The sequence below is a fragment of the Chrysochloris asiatica genome, unplaced genomic scaffold (genome assembly GCF_000296735.1).
Source record: "Chrysochloris asiatica unplaced genomic scaffold, ChrAsi1.0 scaffold00047, whole genome shotgun sequence".
NCBI lineage: Eukaryota > Metazoa > Chordata > Mammalia > Afrosoricida > Chrysochloridae > Chrysochloris > Chrysochloris asiatica.
In genome coordinates this window covers 421,685-440,245 of record NW_006408565.1, presented here as the reverse complement: position 1 = coordinate 440,245, position 18,561 = coordinate 421,685, and the positions used below count along the sequence as shown (strand labels likewise).

The 18,561-nt window shown below is 45.0% G+C and overlaps 1 protein-coding gene across 1 annotated transcript in view; it reads right to left on the bottom strand.

Moving 5' to 3' along the window:
- CSMD2 (CUB and Sushi multiple domains 2) overlaps positions 1–18,561 on the bottom strand; it is a 933,956-nt gene that overhangs the window by 642,438 nt on the left and 272,957 nt on the right.

Genomic DNA, 18,561 nt, shown 5'->3' with positions numbered 1-18,561 from the left:
TTCCCCTTGATTACCCCACTCCTAGCCCCTGCAAGAGAGATACCCAGGCTGGCAATGGCAGGTAGGACCCAGCCCCCTCAATCACCTGGTTCTGTTTCTTTGCTGCATCCAAGGTAAGGTGCAGGAGGGGGTGATTGTTGATGCAGAGCGCCAGGACGCCTATTTTATTTTTTCCTAACAGGTTTCTTACGGCTTCTTTGAATTAACAGGACAAAGATAAAGGAGGCTTTTCGGCTACTATCCAAAGCAGCTGTCAAGGCAGGCCAGGGACCCGCTGAGAAATAGCCCTGCCCCTTCCCCCCACCATGGGTATCCGTATCCAAGGGAACTGCTGGCTTAGTTCTCATGTGGCCTCACTTCCAGACTGGTTGGCAAAGACTAGGAAGGCCAATCCATCTGAGAGAGGAACCTGCCCGAAAGAGAGCGCCTTCCCAGCTCTCTGCAGGGCTTCCAGCCGCCAAGCCCAAGCCCAATGCAAACAGGAGAGGACAGGAGCCGTTTTGTTGGTTTCACAGAAAAACCCTGTTTTATGTGTGTATACACTTTGGTGGGAGTCCATGGATGGCACAAATGGTAAGCACTTGACTACTAGCTGAAAGGTTGATGATTCAAACCTGTATCAGCAGCATCATGAAACAGAGGCCCGGTGGTCTGCTTCTGAAAGGTTGCAGCCTGGAAAACCCCAATGAGCATTTAGTTCTACTGGGAATAGATGGGATCTCCATGAATGGAATCAACTCACCAGATATTAACAATAACAGTGTGTCTTGGTTAGCCTGGGTGTCTGGCTGTGGGGTGTCTGGGTATCTTACAATGTGATACGGAGTTTAGAGCAGGAGCTCTGAGCTCGTCTGCCTGGGTTCAAAGCCCAACTGTGTCATTTGGTAACTGTGTTGCCTTGGGCTAGTTTTTTAACTTCTCTGAAATGCTTCATAATAGTTGATTGCGATTGTTATTTGCGAGGGGGGGGGGTTCTGATTGGACTTCTGTGTGTGTGAATGTGGGTTCTGTGCCTCGCTCGCAGTTTGGATGGATGCGATTTTTGTACAACTTGGTGGAAGGAGCTGGTGACCTGGAGCTGGGGAAAACCTTGCCTGTGGACCCTTTCCTGGCTAAGTTGGTAGACAGCAGTGGACGGACCTCTTGCTATTGGTCCAGGGTCTGGACTCTTGGGGTAGGCTTGGCTGGTTCTGAATGAAACACAGGGAAACCTAGCAAAATTAGTCACAGACTCGGACTATCCTTAGGAATCCTCTCAGAGCCTACATGCAGCTTATGGAGATTGGGAGACTGAGGCTGTCAGTGCCAAGTCCCACAGTGAAGCCAGGTTCTCGGCTCTCTGGAGAGACAGAGGATGTTTGTTAATGTGGATCCTGTGTACTAAGTTGAAAGGACCGATTTATCCCACGGCCAGGAACACAGGAAACACTCAATCAGAGTTATTGTCTATATTTCCTTTGTCTCTGCCCTCAGAGAACCCTCATCCTTCTCCTGTGTACCTACCAAGTACCTCCTCTGTGCCAGGCTCTGGGCTGGGCTCTTAGGACCCAGTGGGGAGCAGGGAGTCACAGTCCTCACTCTTTAGAATCTTAAAAGTCAAGTGGGAGAGATGAACATCAACAAGAGAAGCTTATGAGTTTACGTGGATTAAGGAACTGGAGCCAATGTGCTCATGGAGGACGAGAAAGATGAACATGTAGAATCTGATCTAGTCCTTCTGATAAAGTGATATTGGAACCAGGCTCTGAAGGATGGGGTGAGGGCATGGCACGTGCAAAGGCCAGTTGGTGGGGGGGAGGCAGAACCCATCTGAGGACATGAGTGCAGGCAGAGTGATGGCACACGAGGAAAGAAAAGACAAGACTCCTAGGTTGATGACGTGCTCGAGCAAGGGATCAGGTTTATCTGTGGGCTCACAAGAGCCACCCTCGGGGGCTTCCTTGGCACACTGTGTTGGGAGAGAGGAGGAAGTGCAGGGGGTGGGGTATGAGACTAGGGTGAGTAGACCATGCATGCAGTATGCTGTCTGCTCCCCAGGCATTTCCAGCCTCCACTCCAGTTGTTTGCAATCCTGACTCCCAGCTGTTTGCAGGCATTACCCTCAGGAGTGTGCAAAGCCAGCTGTTCACAGTCATCACCCTCGGATACCTGCAGTCACCACCTCAGCTGTTTCCTGTCACCTTCCCGGCTATTTGAAGCTCCCACCTTCAGCTCTTCAGAGTTTCTGTCCAATTGCTTGCAGACATCATCTATCTAGTTGTTTGCAGTTTTCATTCCTTACTTGGGTATCAGGTAAGGCTTGCTCAAGAATACTTCTAACAACAACAGCAACAACTATGAGCTAATACTTCAGTGCCTGCTGGCAGGGAAGCACTATACTAAGTGCTTTTACAGGACTGTCACTGGGTCCTTACAACAACCCATCTCTTTGGTTGTCGAATATTTATGGTGGGCTGCCTATATATCAGGGACTACGCTAGGTGCCTGATATAGAGTGGAGGCTGCTCTGTACACTCCCTGCCCTCATGGAACCTTTGGTAATGATCCCAACAAGTGTGTAAGCATAGCTGGAGACTGTCCCATGAAGAAAAGAGGACATAAAGCTGAGGCATGTGGCATGAAGAGGTGATCAAGCAGGCCCTCTGAGATCTGAAGAATGGACACAGTAGGTTTGGTGGGGGTGAGGGGGCAGGATAAGAAGAGCCCCCCAGGCAGAAGGGACAGCATGTACTCTTGTTGTTGTTGTTGTTGCTAAGCATCGTTGAGTCGGTTCTGACTCATAGTGACTCTGTATAGGGTTTTGAGGAGTGGCACCTTCTACTTGCTTGTCTGCTCAGCCATTTAACACTCTGAGCCTTGTTTTCTCCTTAGCAAGCTGTAGGGGGAGGAGAGAGATGAACGTGAAGCTTATTGACTTATGAATACTTTCAATCTGTTGACTCTGTCTACTGTCTACAGTCTGTATCCCCAAACTCTAGCCTCGTACAGGACATGTTCATGAAGAACAGCATGAATGATGGGCCAATGAGGGGGCTCCTGGAATGAGGTGTGGAGGGCCAGTGGGCCTGCTCGTGGGTGGAGAAAAGGTATCCCTGGTCATGGGACACCAGGTGCACAAAGGCCAGGAACAGCATGGTCCACACAAGGTATTGGACCTAATTCAGTCTTGGTGGAGTGTATGACACAGGGGAGGCCTGGCAAGAACTTGAGCTGGACATGTAGGCAGGGCCTAGGTCACCAAGGTCTTCTAAGTTCTGTGGAGGCATTTGGGCTGGACCTTGAGAGTCCCAGGAAGTCAGAACAAGAATTGGCAGAGTCTGGGCCACCAGACAGATGAATTAAAGGGAGGAGACTGGTGTCAGGGAGACTGGGAGAAGGCTTCCACAGTAATTCAGGTCCGGGACTTTGGGGGCTTGAGGAAGATTTGTGTTTTGTGTTTGTTTCCATTCAAGGACTATTTTGAATACTCAGCAAGTACCAAGGCGTTACATAGGACCTGATTCTCCAGGATGTGGATAAATCAGCTAGTCTCATTGCCTGCCTCTGTCCACCCTGCCACTTCCCTGGGGACCTCTCTCTACCTGGAGATACTGCTTTCTATGCAAGGTCTGGCCAGAGCAAGAAGGAAGGAAAGGACTGGTCTCAACTCCTTGCGGACATAACTTTGCAGACATGATTTCTGGCCACAGCTGCTTCCTCTGAGGGACAGGACTTGCACCCCCAGAGTCTCTCCCTACAGCTGAGGGATGGTCTCCAGGATGCAGGCCGAGGTGAGACCCTATGAAGCCACGAGTCACAGGTGTGCTGGATCACAGGTGTGCTTCCCCTAGGCTGTCACCCGCCTTCACCTTGGCGGAGTTTCACACAAGACTTGGCATAGAGCTGGCATTAGCCAGCATTTCTAGATGGCCAACAGGCCATCCCTCCTCTCCTTACAGACTGCGCTGAATAATCCCTCTAGCCTAGGGCCCTCCCATGCAGCCAGTGTCTGGACTGCCAGCGCTCCTCACACCTTTTCAGCAAGCCTCTTCCCCTCTCTGTTCTTGCAGGTCTCTGGTGACACAAACAGGTGGAGCTCAACTACTAACATAAAGATCAACAGTTCAAACTCACCCACCTGCTTTGCAGAATCAAGGCCTGGCAATCTCCCTCTGAGTGATTACAGCCAAGAAACTCCTGCGAGCAGGTCATCATGAGTCAGGGCTGCCTCCACGACAAGCGGTATCGAGTTCTGTTTTCTGCTCTCCTAACCCACGGAGTCCTGGGGGGGCACTGCAGGTTAATGTGTTGGACTGCAAGGACAGTTTGAACTGCGAGGCTGGTGGTTCAGTTGCTCCTCGGAAACCCTATACTGGGTCACTATGGATGGGAACTGACTCGATGGTACTTAACAACAACAACAACAATCCATTTCCTGGTGTGGCACTGTAGGATGAGCACTGAACTGCTAACTGCAAGGTCTGCAGTTCAAACCCATCAGCCGCTCCTTGGAAACCCTATATAGAGTTGTTATGAGTCTGAACAGACTCAATGACACTTAAAACAACAACAATCCATGTCCTTCCTCATCTCCCAAATGCTTTTCCTCTGCAGGAAATCTCACCTCCTAGGAAGACAGACTGCACAGACTCCTCATAGACTTGTAAGGGTTGTACCAATGTCATATCCATTTCACAGTTGTGGAAACCGAGGCTGGGAAGGTGGCATGTTGTACTAAGTCAGAGAGCAGGTGAGTCGTTCCGGGCTCCCCACCCAGGTCTGCCGGCCCATTTCCCTCCCAGACTGGCTGCCTTCCTGCTTCCCCACTGGACCATGACTCAGCCGGCTCCTTAACCCAGGACTCTTGTCAGAACTGCTGGTCTCAGCGTGGGCTTTATTTGCTAATAACCTCCATGTCCTTCCAAGTCCACTCTTCTGGCTTCAACCCCAAGCTGCCACGCTCTCTCAGCCAGAACTCCTAACATGCTCTCTTCTCCCAGTGGGAACGTAAGGACCATAGGGCACTGGGCATGGTGAATAGTTCTCCATCAGTACTGATTCAGGGCTCCTTTCCTCCCAGCTTGAGACCAACTTGGACAAGGCACAGCAGGCACAAGAACCTTGCCACTAAATGTCACAGACTGGGCAGAGCAGTGTATGGGCAAGTCCCCAGTGAGTGGAGATGCACCATCAGAGCTAGGCGTTCTCAGAGGATGGGTTAGGGCTTTGGAAACCGGGATGGACGGGAAAGGCTTCTGGGCAGAGAATCTGGTCCTCAAGAGCCAAGTAAGAAAGACAGCATCCTGCTCATGCCTGCGGAAGACTGCAGGCAGGTTCACTGCAGCTCTGGCTTCAGGTGTGGCTAGAGGTGGAGAGCAGCTGGTAAGAGCTGATGATGCAGCATAGATGGGGGCCCAGATGGACTGAGTTGATCTAGAAACCAATGATTTCATAAGTCTTTTTGTCACAATGGGAGACAGTCTTGCATGTGGACTCTAGAGATACAGACTTGGGTTCAAATCCTGATTCTTTCACTTTCTGATTCCATAGCTTTGGCCATGGACCTGTCAGACCCTTCATTCCTCTCTCTGCAAAATGGGTAATAATAAGGTGTACAGAGAATTAGAGGACATTATAAACAGCTAGCATTTATTGTTGTTTGCTGCCACAGTTAGCCCGACTCATGCACAATGGAACGGAATGATGCCCGCTCCTGTCCCATCCCCATGATCAGTTGTAGTTAGCCTTCTCATTGGCTGATTTTTATTAAGTCACCAGGTCTTTCTTCCTAGTGTGTCTTAGTCTGGAAGCACCACTGAAACACTTAAACCTCCACTGACATATGTATATTGGCTGCACATGACCATGATTCGATTCTAAGTGCTATACATAATTTTAAATGATATGATCCTCATCACTGCGCCATTGAGTCGGTCCTGACTCATAGTGACCCCTCTATAGGGCTTCTGAGGCTATAAATCTTTATGGGAGCAGACAGCCTCATTTTTCTCCTGTGGAGTGGCTGGTGGGTTTGAACTATGGACCTTGGTAGCAGTCTAACACCTAACTCACAGCACTACCAGGGTTTCTTCATCTTCAAAAGAGTCCCACCAAACAAGGGTTAATATCATCACTGCTTTGTAGTCAAAGAGATACATGCACAGTGAGGTGAAGTGATTGCCCAAGGTCACCCTGCTTGTAAGTGGTAGAGTTGAGAATTGAATAAAGGAAGTCAAGTCTCAGAGCCCGGTGCCTTAACCACAATACTCTATGTTCAGGTACATATGAAATGTGCTAAACACAAAGCCTAACAGAGACGGGGTATTTGTTTCAACACCTCCCAGGGTGTCTCATCCTCCTCTGGTATCAACCATGAACTCTATGAAAAGCACTCCAAGCCTAGACCTCCTTACTGATCACCAGACTCAAGTGCAATTAATACCTAGACATTCAATCAGGAACTCTCCTATATAAACTCATCATCACTCTCCAGACCACTCCATTCCAAACCTACTCCTCTTCCTATATCCCCGAAAGCCATCAGTGGTATGGCCCGTCCCTTCTCTGTCCCCTTTGCACAAATAAGAAACCTGGAATCACTGGAGATCCTTTCTCCCACCTGGCCCCTGGTCTCCACTGCCTGAATTTACATTGTGTCATGTCTTAGCCCTACTTGCTAGCCACACAGTCCACTTCCACCAAAAAACCCAGTAGCAGCAAGCCCACAACAATGGCTCTATTTCACAGAGGAAAGCCCTCGTCTGCTACGTATACTGAAATGTCTTCTTGATCTGGCCCTCGGGCTCTTCTCCCAGCCCCTCCCTGGTTTGTAATCATCTCTTTCTCCCTAGACTCCAGCATAGTGCCAAGCACACTTAAAATACTTAACATACAGCCTTCCATTGAAGGAATGAAGGGGAGAATACATTCTGCTATGGTCACTCCCAACAGACTTAACATTAAGCCAGTGCAATGGAAGAGACCTGGCTTGACAGCTGATAGTACATGGAACCCTGCAGAGGACCCCACCACAATGGACCCTAAAGGGACTTCTGAGAAAGGGGGCTAGCCTACCACCAGGAGGTATGTGGAGCATGGTTCTTACCTTAAATGCCCGTCTTCTCCTTCCCATTGTTCCGGTCTCTGCTCAGGCATTACCTTCTCCAGAATGACACCCTCCTGGTCTCAACGCAGCATGCCCTGTCACTGCTTCCTAATCCTATTTTCTTTTTCTTTCCAGGACCTGCCCTCTGATTATTACTAGACTAGACTGCAGCCTGCATGAGAGCATTTGTTAACTCCTGATCCCCAGCACGTACAAAACCAGAAACTCAACAAACATTTGTTGATAGAGTATATGTGTGTGCATTTTTTTGATTAAAAAAATAAAAGGGCTGATGGAGAACTAGTCATCTGGCATCTAAATCAAAATATGATCACATAGTCTTTTCAAGCAATGGTTCTGGAACAACAGGCTATCCACATGGGGGAAAATGAACTTCAACCCTTACTTCACACCACACACAATAGTAACTCAATATGAATCGTCAATGACCTAAATGCAAAAGTTAAAAGCATAAAATATCTATAAGAAAAGAAGAAGAAGAAAAAAAAAACTTCATAGGTTTGAGAAAGGCAAAAATATATATTGGTAAACTGAACTTTATCAAATTAAAATCTTCAGCTCTTCAAATGACAGTTAAGAAAACGAAAAGGCAAGCTACATACTGAAAATCAAAACACATATAAATATATATTGTTGTTAAGTGTAGTGGAGTTGGTTACGATTCCTAGCGACCCTATATAAGGTTTCTGAGGCTTTAAATCTTTGCATGAGCAGAGAGCCTCCTGGATTTCCCACAGAGCAGCCAGCAGGCTTGAACCATGGACCTTGTGGTTTTCAGTCCAGTGCTTACTGTATGGAACCACACATACACATGCACACACACACACAGATTATGGAGTCCTGGTGTGGTGCTGAAGAATAATGTGCTGAACCACAAGGTCAGTTTGAAGTACAAGGCCAGCATTTCAAACTCACTAGCTGCTCTTTGGAAACTCTATACAGGGTTGCTATGAGTCGGAATCAACTTGACTGCACTTAACAACAGCAATATATATATATATGTATATATATACATATATGTATATAAATGTGTGTGTATATATATATATATGTATATATATATATGTATGTATATATATATATAAGTATACCCATATATGCATAAGTTCCATTATCTTTTAATTCCATTTTTGAAGCTCCTTCATGTATGTGACCCTACACAGGATTGCTGTGAGTCAGAACAGTCAAAAAGCACTTAACAACAACATATAAGATTATGGGGATGGCAAATGTTCCTTAGAAGCAGGGATGACAAGACTTCGTCTCACATACTTTGGACATGTTATCAGAAGGGACCAACCTCTAGAAAAGGGCATGATGCTGAGTAAAATAGAGGCTCCTCAAGGCAGACCCTCAAAGAGATGGAATGTCACAATGGCTCAAGCATAGGAGGGACTGTGAGTCAGGCACAGGATCAGACACTGTTTTGTTCCATTGTACATAGAGTCATTATGGGTTGGAACTGACCTGACAGCACCTAACAGTAATAACAAATATATTCTCATATGTGTCCTGGTGTGGCGCTGTAGGATAAAGCACAAGGTCGGCTGTTCAAACTCACCAGTGGTTCCTGTGAAACTCTGGGAAAGACAGCTAATCTGAAGTGACAGAAACCAAGTGAGTTGCCTGGGAGCTGGATGGGAGGGGAATGATTGAGAAAGTACACCCTAGGTATATTTTGGGGTGATGGAAATGTTAAACATCTTGATTGTGGTCATCATTAAGTGGATGCATAAACTTGTCAAAACTCATCAAACTGTACACCTAACATCGGTGCATTTTATTATCTGTTAATTATAGCTCATTAAAGATGATTAAAAAATATGCAAAGAATAGGTATAAAAAAAGTATGCAAAATAAGATATGTAGAAATCAGAAGTCCAAAATCCATATATGTGCTGTGAATTTACTCCTGGAAACAGAGTTAGACTTAATGGCATAGTTAATTTAATTTAAATGGATTCACTCCATTTAAGGCGATGAGAGTCTTGGAGGAAACACACATTACTCTCCACTGGCCCGCTCATGCTGAGCTCTCTCCACATCACAGGTCTATCTCCCCATGCCCTTTGTGTAGCCGGGGTCTTCTCTTTGCTAATATGGTGAAGCGCTAGACTGAGGGCTGGGCTCTCCAAATTCAAGACACAAGGAAAAATTGAAGGTTCTCTTATCACCTCTATCCAAATCCCAATTCTTCCAAGTCACTTGATGGTGTTGTACCGTAATTTCTAAAAGATAAAATTAATACATTTAAAAGTTGCATCCACTGATTGAGGCTGGGAATGTAGGAAGCATCCTGAGCCCACTTGTCTCCTGTTCTTTCTTGTTTTGTCCCTTCTCCAGGTTAGGACTGCCAGAGAAAAGGCAGAACACCAGCTAAACATGCATTTCAGATAAACAACAAATGATTTGTTAGTATAAGTAAATAATGTGTGCGGCATGGTGATGGTGGTCGTGGTAGGTACCCTTGAATCCACTCCAACTCACAGCGACCCCATGTGTGCAGAGAAGAATTGCTCCATAGGGTTTTCAAAGCTGTGACCTTTTGAAAACAAATCACCAAGACTATCTTCCAAGGCACTCCTGGGTGGGTTCAAACCACCAATCTTTCAGCTAGTAATCCAAACACTTAACTATGTGCATCACCTAGAAGTCACTAATAAATATTGCATGTGACATTCCTATACTAAAACATCTTAAAGAATATTCACGGTTTATCTGAAATTCAAGGAGCTCTGGTAGCGTAGTGGTTACGAATCAGACTGCTAATCTCAAGGTCAGCAGTTCAAAACTACCATCAGTTCCGCAGGAGAAAGATGAGGCTTTCTGCTCCCGTAAAGATTTACAGCCTCGAAAACCTTGTGCAGGGTCGCTATGGGTCGGAACTGACTCGATGGCTATTAACAACAACAACAACACCAATCTAAAATTCAAACTTAACTAAATGATCTGCAGGTTTATTTGCTAAATCTAGCAATTGAAATGGAATCCTCCTCCATGTGGCTCCTGGACGCAAACCTAGAACCCCAAGGGCTTCAGAGAACACACTGGAAACCATTTCCTAGCAAACATAAACTGTAGGCTGGTATAGCTCTGAAAATCTTCCATCAAAATATAGGGAGATGAGGAGGTATGGCAGGGATGAACAGAAGCCACCACCAGGGATATTCCTTCCCCCCAAGTTTTGCAGCCTGATAACACTTCAACTCACTCCTAAGTTTTTTTGATACCTATTCTTTGCATATTTTTTAATCACCTTTGTTGTTGTTGTTGTTAAGTACCATGGAGTTCCAACTCATAGTGACCCCACACAGGGTTTCTGAGGCTGTAAATCTTTATGGGAGCAGAACACCTCATCTTTCTCCCACAGAACAGCTGGTAGTTTCGAACTGCCGACCTTGAGGTTAGCAGCCCAATTTGTAACCACTATACTGCAAGAGCTCCTTTAATGAGCTATAATTAACAGATAATAATAATGAAAAAAAAATGTGTTCCATCTTACATATCTCTCTGAATGGAAATCAGAGGAGACACAGCCTTGCTGTTCTGTAGGCTACTGGATCTTTTTACAATGCTATATTTATTATTTACTGGAATGAGTCTGGAGTGACCCAGGGAAAGTAATTTAAAATACCTCCCTCTGACTCAGTTTCTTCATCTCTAACATGGACCACACACGAAATACAAAGACAAGTTATATCTCAGAAGACAAAACAATATGATCCTGCATATATTAAGAGTTCCAACTAATCAATATGAAAAAGAAAACAAAAATGGGCAGGAGATATGAACAGGTAATTTACTGGTGGAAAAAAAACGAAGATAAACATATGAAAAGAGCTTCAACCTCCTTGTTAAGTGGCAGCGAGTCAGTTCCAACTCATAGAGACCCTGCACAGGGTTTCAGAGCAGTAGCTGATAGGTTTGGACTTCTGGCCTTGTGGTTAGCAGTCCAGTTATCAAGGCCACACCAGGAGTCCACTCAACCTCATTAATAATCAAGAAAAGGCACATCAAACCAAGTGAGATGGAATTACTTGAAATTCAGGTTGACAGAAATGAAAAAGACTGATAAAGAATCTAAGGAATGATGTGGTAGGCTGTTGATTGTTGTTGTTGTTGTCAAGTGCCCTTGGGTTCTGTAGAGGATTTCTGAAGAGCGGCTACTGGGTTTGAACCACTGACCTTGGGGTTAACAGTCCAGTGCTTATCCTAGAGGGCCATACCAGATTGGGAATATTAATTATTGCAACTGTTTTGGAGGACACTTTGACAATATTGAAAAATATAGCCTGCATAGTCTTTGACCAGAGATGGCTTTCCTAGTTTCTCATCTTACAGAAATCCATACATACGTGCACACAAAGATGCATGAACAATTGCACTTGTTTCCACACTGTTCATAACAGGGATAACTGTGTGCAAGTTCACTGTCCATCAATAAAATATTTAACGCACAGTCCAGAATCTATGGAACCAGCAAGAAGAACAACTATGAATACAGAAAGATCTCTAAAGACATACTGACATGTGAAGAAACCAAAGCAAGTTCTAGAACAGTGCATTCTGTGTTATCCCATGTATGGAGGGAAAACCCACAGCTAGGTCTCTCTCTATATTTATGTGAATATACAATCCCCTTTACCTGTTGTTGTTGTTAAGTGCCGTCCAGTCGATTCTGACCCATAGTGACCCTGTATAGGGTTTCCGAGGAGCAGCTGGTGAGCTTGAACTGCAAACATTGCAGTTTAAATGGCTTTGTAGTCTGGCACATTAACCCACAGCGCCAAACCAGGATTCCATCTATTATATAACGATCCATCTCTACTGTGGTGTGAATGTACAGAAAAGGGTCTAGACACCCTGAAAACTGCACTTAGAACACCTCTGAAAGGTGAAACAGGGACAGGGCTGGTGAGGGAGGATCTGTGTTCACTGTGGAAACAGTCTGTATGGTGTGAAAATTGTATAGTAACACATACTATATATTAACATATTGAAGAACTAGGTTTACAAATTGTAATTGGGTCAATTTGGCTCCTTTGCCTTGCTTCATCCATCTCATCTTCCTCATAACGTCACAGTCTTCTGTCTCACTCCTCTCTTAGAATGGAGCTTCCCTTCTCTGGTCCAACCTTTCAATTTAGACCTTTGAACCCACCTCAGCCACCTCTGTCCAGTCAGCTTCTCCTGTCAGTAAGCCCATCATTAGCCTGCCTTTCTCTCTCTTGCTCTCTCCTTTTCCTTCTTTCCATGGAGTCCTTTCTCTCTCACACAAACATACTCAAGTCTTCCTATTTTAAACAAAAAAATCACCCTTCTCTCCACTTTGAAATGCTGAAATGCTGAAAAACCATATAATCCTGAAAAACCTGAATGCTGAAAACCATATAATCCTGAAAAATAAAATAAAAAGTGGTGATTTAAAAAATCCCCACCCTTTCATGTGCCAGAAAGCAGTTTCCTACAAAAAGCCACCTTCTTCATGTGACTCAGATAAGACTCAAGGAGGCCAACAACAAAGCCAGACACTCTCCAAATTCTCATTTTTTGCCACATGAATGATTAAGAGAATTGCTTGTCTTCACTGATCAATTGGAGCAAAATGTTTGTGAGCTAAACTGGTGGTGCCAAGTCCCTGAACTTTGGTCTACCTTTAATGTTTTATTGGTGCCAAGTCCCTGAACTTTGGTCTACCTTTAATGTTTTATTGAGAATTAGTTTACATGGGAGAACATTAGCTTTACATTCATTCTATCATATACCGTTTCATTGCCATGGTTACAATACCCTCCATGCATCATCAACCAACCAAAGGGTATACCCTGCAAGCCTGCCTCCCAATCATCAGCACACAGGCCCTCTCCCTCTCTGGGTCTAAAGTCCCCAGCTGCTCCATCTCTCCACATCATCGTCTCTGCCTCCATCTCTGACATCACTGCTTCTCTGGGTAGGGTCCTGCTTTCTGTTCTTCTGCCTTGATGGTCCCTGGGACCTCTACTCCTACACTGCAAAGTCAATCACTCCCCTTCTTTTGCTATAAAACATCTACCTTTACATTTCCAACCCTCACAGTCAGTCCTGATAACAATTATTCACTATTGTATCACAAGAGACCTACTCTCATCTCCTTTCATCAGCCCCGCCCAGACAGTTTGGATACTACTCAGTGGAGATTCTACCTTCCTCCACGCCCTCTGGATCTAGGCTCCCTCTTGAAAGCTTGTAAGTCAGTCACTTCTTGCCTTTGTTGTGCCCCCCACCTCCCCATTTTTGGTAGCCAATGTCCAAGTTGCCCATCCCTGTCTATTCTGTGTATAGAGGGGGCAGGAATGATCCTCTCTGTAAAGATTTTGTTCCCTCTTTTGAGCCACTGCATCCATAGGTGTAGGTCAAGTTCATCAAATTGTATCAGATTACTCTTTTTTTCCTCTTCTTTCTTCTTCTAGTTGAGCTGAACTTTGGTCTACTCTTAATCTGAGCCCCAAACCCACTGGTCTTTAAAGACCCTTACAGAGTACAGGCTGGTCTCAGTGGAACACAGTCTCTGATGGACTGCCCAACCACCTACCCTTTCATACCACTTCCCTCCACCAGCTCTTTCTCTCCTTGCTTACTTTCATCTCTAGAAAAGAAACCCCATTTTGCCTAACTTCTGAGGCCCTTCCTAATTTTATGATCAGAAATTTCTCCCTGTTGAAATAGTCCCTTTCACCCTTGTAATATATATATATATATATATATTAAATAAAACTTCTCCCTAAGTCTGGATTACTTTTATTATTTGACAACAACTTCTACTTCCTCCAGCCAGCACCCCACTTCACTCCTGTTACTGCATCAATGTCTTAGAAGAAAACCCCATCCTTTTTCATATGGCATTCATAACTCATGTAGTTGTTAAGTGCTGTCTCGATTCCAACCCATAGTGACCCTGTATAGGGTTTCCAAGGAGACGCTGGTGAGCTTGAACCACCGACCTTGCAGTTCAAATGACTTTGCAGTCTGACACATAAGTCCCTGTTATCTAGTTTTTGTCTGCCCTCACCACCTAATGAGACATTTCTCTGGAAGTTCACCTACTAGCTGTCAATCCAGTTGTGTTCTCTAAAGCTTCACTCTCCTGGTCTCCCTTGGCAATATTTAACATTACTTTTTCCTTAGTCTGCAATGGCCTCTTTCACCCAACTCTCATATCCAAAGTCTATCCATTCTTTTTCCTTTTTTTTTTTTGTAAAGGTTTTGTTGTGAATTAAGTGATAGTTCACATGGCAGAACATCAGTTTTTTACTGAACCAATCATATTTTGCTTCATTGTACTGTTTACAATCCCCTCTATGTACCATTGGTAACAATATTTGCCCTTAGTCCCTTTTTGTTTATTTTGTTTTGTATATACAGGAGTATATAATTGATTAAACAACCAAAGGGCATATTTTGTAAGCCTGCCTCCTGGCTGCTAGGACACAGCCTTTCTCTTTCCATGAGCCTAGAGTCCTAGACTGCTCTATCTCTCCATGTTCTCATCTACAGCCTTTCTCTTTCCATGAGCCTAGAGTCCTAGACTGCTCTATCTCTCCATGTTCTCATCTCTGCCTCCATCTCTGGTGTCACTGCTTCTCTAGTCGGGATCCCACATTCTGCTCATGCTCTTCTTTCATGATGGTCCTAGGGTCCTCTGTTCCTGGAATGTAAGATTAACTACTCACCCTTTTTGTTACACAACTTATACCTTTACAGTTGTGACCATTGCAATTAGTTATAATAACAATTACTGACTATTGAATCATAAAAATCTTATACCCCTCTCCTTTCACTAGACCCATCAGACAAGATGAAAACTATTCAGTGGTGATTCTACCCTCCCCCACACATTCTGAAACTAAACTGTCTCTTGAAAACGTGTAAGTCAGCTACTTCCTGCCTTTACAATCCTCCATTTTAGGTAGCCAATGTCTAAATTGCCTGTCCCTATCAACCCTGTATACAGAGGGGATAGGATTGATACTTGATGTGAAGACTCCTTCTCTCTCAGTTGGTATTTTGAGCTACTACATCCATAAGTATAGGTCAACTTCATCAAATTGTAGCAATTTACACTTGTTTCCTTTACCAAAAATTTTTTATCTTCTCTAGTCGAGTTCTGATCATCAAGCCATCAAAGCTAGGTCAAATAGGTACTATCTACAAGTGTGGGCGTTTTTGTGCGTCCCCCCTCACTTCATATCAGCTAGATGTTTCACTCTCAGCTCTAGCCCTCTGAGGCTATTTCCTTGTCCATGGGTTCAGGAGTCCCCAGGTCTCACTACACTTTGGACCAACCAGCCCTTCCTCTTCTCTCTCTCATCTCCAGGTCGATGGGAATCTATAGACCGTGGTCAAACTCAGCCCCTATCTTCATTTAAGTTTGCACTGTTAGCTACTGCTTTTTTCCATGCCTGTCTAAATGAAAGGCATGAAACATAGGATTGGGCCCCATGGGAGTACCCTGCAAAGGAGAGCCTGTCTGGTAAATTTTGGACAGGATCATAGTTGGCTGCTGGGTGGGTGGCATACATCACACTTCCTCCAGAAGGAGGGGCAGTATTACTGGCCCTGTTAACCTGGGTCTTCTGAGGCAGGGCTGTCATGCTGGGTGAAAGCAGAGGGGCCTGGAATCCCATATTCCTAGGAAGAGCCTCCTGACCCCCAAAACGATGAAGACCTAGGTGGATTCTGTATTGGTTGCCTGGGGGCTTTCCTTGGAGATTACCACAGACTTGGTGGCTCAAAAATCAGAAATGTGTTTCCTTCCAGGTCAGGGGGCCAGAAATCAAGGTCTCCAGGCAACTGAGGTACCAGTAAGGAGACCCCTTCCAGCTCCTTCCATCACCTCACTCTAGTCTTCACCTATTGGCTGACACACAGTAGGTCCTCACATGATTGCCTTGTCTCCTTGTGGAGGCGGCAGCCCAGGAGGGACTCTGGTGACCACCCAATGAAAGAGCCACCTTCTGTAGAGTATAAGCGCGCTGAAGGCAGGGAGGGTGCTCACAGTGGCTCCCCAGAGCCCCAGCAGGCTTCCGTGGACATTGGGTGAAGGAGTCAATGAATGGATGTGCTGCTCCTGGATCAGAATGCCTCCCGAGCAGGTGGCAATGTGGAGTGGAAGCACCCGCAGCATTTAGACAGATTCTTGCTGCCTAAGCTCAAGGGAGGGCAGAGAGTATGAGGCCCTCACATGTCTAAGGGATGCGGAGACCCCAAGGCTGGAGTGACTTAGAGCCAGAAGGTCTTTAGTGAACAAGCACAATGGTAGAGTCACAGTGGCTCTTTGGAGACTAGAGGGAGGTGATACAAGATTCCTTGTCCACGCACGTGTCCCACACACCATGGAGGTGGGGGTGACGGGACTGCATCTCTCTGGTTTGGGACCTACTTCCAGACCCTGGGTCTCCTGGGACTGTTAATAGCCTGGCTTCTGTTGTAAACATCAGTTCTTGTCCAACATTGTCAGGCAGCAATTGCCAACTTTGTCTCTCTTGATCCTTATCCTCAATATCTCCCACATAAACACCAACATTATACGCACCACCCTACATACACCCTATGCTGCCCGTCCCTATCAACCCTATGTACTGAGGGGATAGTCTTGATCTTTGATGTGAAGGCACCTTCCCTCTCTCAGTTGGTATTTTGAGCAACTACATCCATAAAAAAGGTCAAGTTCATCAAATTGGAGCAATTTACACTTGTTTACTTTATCAAACTTCTTTATCTTCCTCTAGTCAGAGTTCTGGTCAGCAAGGCATCGAAGCTAGGTCAAATGGGTACTATCTGCAAGTTTGGTGTTCTTATGCACCTCCCCCCACTTCATATCAGCTGGATGCTTTACTCTCAGTTCTAGCCCCCAGTGGTTAGGTCCTTGTCCGTGGGCTCAGGAGTTCTCAAGTCCCCCAAACTTGGGACCAACCAACCTTTCCTTTACTCTTTCTCATATCAAAGTTGACAAGAGTCTATGGAACATGGTCAAACTCAGTCCATGTCTTCATTACACCTTTCCCTACTTCCTCTTACAAGTAGACCAATGTGGTCACCAGTATGCTTACATGCCTGCTCGTATGTTCCCTTTGAGTTTCAATCTTGGAAGGGGGTTTGTCCTGAAGGGTTGATTTTTCTTGCCTTTAGGGCTTCCAGGCAAATAGTTTGATTATTCTTGTAATAGCCAAACAGTCTGCTTTCGTTTTCTTCCCCTGATCTTTCTTTCAAGAAGTATCTTAGGTTCCTCTAGCTACTCTGGGTTGGTCTGCATGTCCTTTCAAGTGGGAAATGTCCCACAAGTCTATCCAATTCTTCAAGGCACAGATCAAAGGTTTTCCCTTCCCAGAACCCCAAACTCTTCTCCCTAGTTAATCCCAGTTCCTCCTCAGTGTCTACCTTGTAACCACTTGCATTTGTTGTTGTTAGGTGCCATTAAGATGGTACTGACTCATAGCAACCTTATGCACAGCAGAACAAAACACTGCCCAATCCTGGGCCAACCTACTATCATTGCCATGCTTGAGCTCATTGATGCTGCCACTTGGCCAATCCATCTCACTGGGTGTCCTCCTTTTTTTCTCTGACCTTCCACCCTACCAAACATGATATTATTCTCCAGCGACTGGTCCCTTCTGACAATATATCCAAAGTATGAGAGATGAAATTTGACCATCTTGACCTCTAAGGAGCACTCTGGCTGCACTTCTTCCAAAACAGATCTGTTGGATCTTTTGGCAGCCCATGGCACTTTCAATATTCTCCTCCAACATCGTAATTCGAAATCATCAATTATTTTATGGTCTTCCTTATTCACTGTCCAGCTTTTACATGCATATGAGGTTATTGAAAATATCATGACTTGGGTCAGGCGCACCTTAGTTTTCAAGCTGACATCTTTGCTCTTTAACACTTAAAAAATAAGGTCTTTTGCAGCACATTTGCCTAATGCAATACACTGTTTGGTTTCTTGACTGTTACTTCCATGAGTGTTGATGGTTGATCCAAGAGGAATGAAGTCCTTGACAACTTCAATCTTTTCTCCATTGATAAGAATGTTGTTTATTGTTCCAGTGGTGGGGATTTTTGTTTTCTTTACATTGAGATGTAATCTATACCGAAGGCTGTGCTCTTTGATTTTCATCAGTAAATATTTTAAGTCCTCTTCACTTTCAGCAAGCAAGGTTGTATCATCTGCATATCGCAGGTTGTTAATGAATCTTCCTCCAATCCTGATGCCATGTTTTTCTTCATAGAACTCAGCTTCTCGGATTATTTGCTCAGCATACAGGTCGAATAAGTATGGTGAAAGAATACAACCCTGTTGCACACCTTTCTTCATTTTAAACCATTCAGTGTTCCCATATTCTGTTCAAAAAACTGCCTCTTGGTCCATGTACAGATTCCTCAAATTGAATAAGTAATTTATTCTGTTAAGC